Raw genomic sequence first — 6000 nt, forward strand, 5'->3', positions numbered from 1 at the left:
CTACATGTGGAAACTGATTTTGAATCATAGTCATACTTGAATACAAGCGATAGTCATTAAAAAAAAAAGGAGCGCTAGAAACTTATTTTTTTAATAAATTAAAGATGAGATTCTCAGGTAATCCCATAACACCAGGATTTCAGACTTTAAGAAAATCACCAAATATTACAAACCACAAAAGGGGCATCTTGAAATAACATTTGTTCGCAGATCTGGGAGTTGTAAGAAACCTGCCCTCATTTTTCAATTGTTTTGGTCTCCTTCCTTCCTTTATTTATTTTTCACTTTTTGTTTTTGTTACTCTCTTTTAATAAAATGAAGTGATTAAACCTCTCTACAGTGGAAATAGATCTTAATTGTCTTTGCTTACTATTTTGTTGTCCACAACACATCTTCTGGATTCACTAATTTGCATATGTACATATTTTCTAAATACTCCCTTATCTGTTCTTTATCAATAGTTGTCTTTACAATGTCTTCATTACTTTCTAACTGACAAACTCTGTTATTAACTGTCCTTTCTACTGACAGATTTAAAAAGAGCAGTTTAAGAGCCATTAATGATTTTACTTCCCCTCTTCATTTATTATTGGACCTACTTTCTCTCTAGTATTTTTCCCCCAGATATACTTGCTAAAATTCATCCTATTTTCTCTAACACCTTTGGCTGTATTAATTCACTCTTTTTCCAGGTCTCTATTCCAGCCTAGCGGAGTGTGGTGAAGAAGTGGGAGCATGGGAAAAGATAGCTTTGGCATATTCTGGCTTGCCCAACTGTGGGCATAATTTAGAGCAGCGGTTCTCAAACTTTTGTATTGGTGACCCCTTTCACACAGCAAGCCTCTGAGTGCGACCTCCCCCCGTATAAATTAAAAACACTTTTTTATATTTAACACTATTATAAATGCTGGAGGCGAAGTGGGGTTTAGGGTGGGGGCTGACAGCTCACAACCCCCCAAGTAATAACCTCCCGACCCCCAGTTTGAGAACCCCTGATTTAGAGCAACCTCTAACATCTGATCAGTTTGTAACAGATCCTTATGGGCTCCTGATTCTTTTTGTTTAATTACAAACACCATCAGCACACCTATATTGTTCTGAAATAATGTATATTTAGAACCTGTTTTGCTAACCCACCTTCAGACTGTATATATCCACCTACCTGGATATACCCCACTTTGGTGTTTGAAGCTGTTTTTCAAACACCAGGCTGGAAGACAGTATATGTAGTATGGCCCAACTGAGCACTCCAAAGACACAGCAAGGGCCGGGGTTGTGGAGCTGGCTGTACAGGCTTTTGGAACGACGCTGCCGCGGAACTGAACCCTCTGTGCGGCGATAGGAGAGGGCAGTCAGAGAAGCACCTCCACCACCTTTATGTTGCGAGCCCACCGCCATCAGTCCTCCAAACCACAAAAAAGCTGAAAATTCATCCCAGGCTGCAAATCTCACAGTACTTTTTAAGGATTATCGGATATGATGGGTTGTAGAATTTTTGTTTGTTTGGCCATTTTGTGGGGTGCAGACCACAAGCAGTTGTGAATCACTGACAAAAATAGCACCGAGAGCAAAGGCTTTAAACATTTGACTCATGGGTTATATCTGGCCCGCATGATGTACTTATGTGGCCAACATGGCATATTCAGAATCTGCTGTACCTAATATTTTATTTAAAAAAAAGAGTTAAAGACAGGGTTCCAATCTCAGTTATCCCAGTGTTATTCTGTTGTAAAACCATTGACTTCGATAGAGCTGCTATGAAGCTATGCTTCTGTGGGAATTGTGGGAAGGAACTGGAGGATTAATGCCTATTGATTGTTGTGTCCTGGTGCTAATCTGCATGTACAGCAAAGAGAGCTTGAGTGAGCAGCATTCAAGGGAAGCTCACTTGAGGTGTGCCCTATACATCCTGACAGGGCCATCTGCCTTGAGTGATTCCAACAGCAACATGTAATTGAGGGGAGTGTTGTGTCTGGAGAGGAGGCGAGTCCACAGGAACAATTGAGCCATAACTCTATAGTCAATTACTAATGAAGACAAGCCCACTGAGATCAGAATCTGGCCTGAAGTTTCTAGCCCTCATGGTTGCAAAAATAACCTTTAAAATGTTAACTGAAAATAAACCAGTACTGTGATATCTGCCTAAGTCTGTAAACAGCTGGAAATAATTTCTCTGAGAAGTATGAACCTCCCTGCCTACCATTATTCATGGGGAGATCTAAAGTTCCCTTCCCAACTCTAAATGTAAGCATTAACTTCTTCACTGCTTATCTTAACAATGAAAAGGGAAAGGGGTTGGGAGTGAAGTCCTTGGATGGGGGGTGAGGGAGCAAACCGTTTTTTTCTGGGAACAAATACAGAAAGAAAGAGAAGAGACAGTGAAGGTATGTCTACACTTTGAGCTGGGGGTGTGATTCCCAGCTCAAAGACACATACCTGCACTAGCTATGATCAAGTGTAACTAAAACCAAAGTGTAGCCACAGTGGTGAGAGGGGCTAGCTGCCCTGAGTGCATGCCTGTCAAAGGTGCTAGATACATATTCGTGGCAGTTAGCCCCGCCCATCATTTGCGCTGCCACAGCTACATATTATTTTTAGTGTGCTACCTTGATCAGAGCTAGCATGGATATGTCTCCTCAAGCTGGGAATCTCACACCCAGCTCAAAGTGCAGACAGACCCAAAAACAGACGAGGGAGAGAAAAAGGAGGATGGGGAAGAAACATAGGGTAAGGATAATGAGTGACCAAAAGGAGAGCAGATTTGCCCATTGAGTGATAATGCAATAATGATAAGATATTGATTAAATTATAATAATAACTAAAAGTTTACTTATTATACAAAGGCACTGTTCTATCTCTGTGCAAATCTTCCATTAACCTCAGTGAGAGTTCTGCTATGGATTAAGGGATGTACTCAGTTCTACATTTTTACCTTGACCAGATTGTAATTAAAAATGTAGTTTGGTCCTCTCTGCAGAATGAGTTTAACACCTCTGACCTAGGGTATTTAGATGTCCAATAGGAGGTTGGCTTGACCTACTTTTCCAGCAAGACAATCTACTTTGTGCCTGGCCTGAGGTAGGACAGTCAATGCCCTACTTATTGACATTGCTGCCCTACTTTTCCTAGCTAGAGAAAGTAAGGCAGTTCTTAGACCCATTTCAAAGGCAGGAAATCACCACCATCACAAATCTCTGCAGATGTCCAGGATGCATGCTGAGAATGTGCAGATTTTTTCTTCCATTAAATCTCAAATTTCACACCACTATGTCATGCCCTTTTGGTCTGTCTAAAAATCACTTATGGGCTACAGATGCTTCTAACTACTTTTTTCATAGTGCTTGGCTTCCAACTGAAGTCATGTGCATTTGGAAATCCCCCATAGGTGAAACTCATAATTATTAGCTTTTGTTAGTAATTTATTACTGGGCCAACTCCTGGATTGTCCGGAGTACCTGAAGCTCCCATTGACATGAGTGGATTTGCCCTATTAATTATTAGTAATATTTATTAATTATAGATTCTATATCACCATAGATGTACCTAGCTCTGGATTCTTGGAGGGCTGTGCAGAACAGGCAGTATTCTCTGCCACAAAGTGTTTACTGTTATGAGTACAAGCTGAAATAGTACTGGACAAGATAGGACTGTACAGCACAAAAGCAGAGTGGTACAGGGGCATTTTTAGATGGCCTGCCTCAACAGCAAGTGACTTGAGTTTTTGCAGGAGGAGAGTGAGAGTACTTTGCATATGTTAAATGAAAGGCTGTTTCAGGCATAGTAGTAGAAGACAAGATGTAAAGACTGAGTGACTTAACCATTCTTATTTTTTGGCTCTGGAATTCTGATCACCCTTGTCTTGACTCAGCAATCCATCTCTGTCCAGCAGAGCACTTAAACACATGTTTAAATTCAGGTATGTGTTTACAAATAGGATGCACGCACATGCTTAAAGTTAAGAATGTGTGACCTCTTATAGGAGCAGTATCACTAAGTTCCCTTGGAAATCATCTCCATTAATGTGTTTCCATAAGTTTATACTCCTTGTCAAATGATAGAGTATGAGACAAATTCAGCGCAAGTGTAGGCAAGGATAACTCCATTGGGATTGTGTGTGTTTAAGTCAGGCATTAATTTATCCTGTGTTGGATGATTTGTCATTACAAGTATCTAGCTTCAGAAAGCAGAAAAAAAGAGATTCATGTGGCTCCAGGAGGAATTTTGTCTACAAAGGCTTCCCATGGTGAATTTTGCTGCAACATGGCTGAGCAAGAGTTTGGCATAATTCAAGTCTCTTTTCATGGGGGGTTGGGGTCTCCTTGAAGATTTCCAAGACTTGTATCCACTGTATGTTCAACATTCGTTGGCATTTTAGGGTTGGGTTCAATATAAATTCCATCCATTTTATCTATCACGGAAACCAATAGCAAACTCTGTAATCCTGAAAAAAAATGAAATTTAGTGGGTGTTATGTAGGCTGCCATGGTGCGAAAGGCTGAGTTTATATTGAATCTGGCCCTTAGCCTGCAATACCAGTAAACACAGACACAGAATGAAACAGCGTTTCTCTGCTTTCTCCGCCTGGAATAAAACAGAAAGCATTTGGTGATTTATTCTCATTTTGATATACATGGCATTGCAGTGAATTCCTAAGCAGTGAGATGCGAACATGATGTAAGTTTAAAATTTTGCTTTGTGCAATCTGTGCAATACAACTTTGTTAAAGTAGCATCTTTCACACAAACTGAATCTGTGAATGTTTTACTGAATTAAATATAGATCTGCTCCCATTGAAATCATTGGCAAATTTCCCATTACCTTCAATGGGATCATGAGCAAGCCAATAATTACAGAGCCACCAACTTTAATAAATGAGAGAGCCACACAGGCAAGAAAAAAAGACATGTTGTCAAATGAGACTTGAAGATAGATGGAGAGTCAATGAGTAAGGGTGATTAATTAAAGTTGTACTCCAGATGGCAAGGGCCAAGTCCATAAATGTGTCTAAAACCACTTTAATCCCAAAACTCTGGATACATTATTTGTATTACAGTAGCATCTACAGCCCCCAACCAAGATTGTGGCCCCTTTGTGCTAGGCATTGTACAAACACAAAGGATTGTGTAGGCTAAGATAAAAGGTCTGTTTTTTAATTGTTAGCTAAAATGTTTTACAATTCTAGTGTAGTCAGGGCAAGCTGCATTTTAACACATTAGCACAGAACAGGGAAGCAGCTCTCCTAAGGTCACACAATAGGTCAGGAGCAGAGTCAAGAGTAGAACACAGGTCTCCTAACGCCTAGCGCAGTACCCTACCCACGACACCATGATTTTTTACAGTGTATCTGATTATGTACAACATATCTCTGCCAATATACGTAAATAATGAGGGCTTATCCTATAGTATTTTGCTCAGGAATACATGAAGTATGATGTAGATACAGATGTCTGGCACCATCGTATATGTGTCTTATGTTGGAACTCATATTGGGCCAAATTCTGAAATCCTGCATTTTCCTATTTAAGTTGTTTCATTGACATCTAATTTTGTCATTGTGAAGGCAGTCTGAAAGACTAAGAACTGTTTTTTTCCCCATTTCTAATTGTTTATTTAACATTATTGACCCTTCCAATCAATATTTCCATTTCAGAAACACAACTTCATTTTCATGGCATTTACCTGTGCAGCAGGAGAAGTGCAATTTCTTTATAGACTTCATGCATAAATACGCAACAGTTTAGATACATCTGAATGAAGTTAAATCAATGTGACCATGGATTTCAAATATACATATAGAGAATCTTTGTGACAGATGTGGAGCATCTCTGTAATTATTTATGAACACTATATGTTGACCTGCTTATTGGGATATTTACCGGATTGTAAGGAAAACCAGGCATGAAGGACCCAATGGCTTAAGGTAAGACACTTCCCACCAAACACTTGAGGGTGGTCATGGGACAATGAGAGAGCCATTGGCTTCAATGGGTCTTAGACTAG

The sequence above is a fragment of the Terrapene carolina genome, unplaced genomic scaffold, assembly GCF_002925995.2.
Source record: "Terrapene carolina triunguis isolate 2854851 unplaced genomic scaffold, T_m_triunguis-2.0 Scaffold629, whole genome shotgun sequence".
NCBI lineage: Eukaryota > Metazoa > Chordata > Testudines > Emydidae > Terrapene > Terrapene triunguis.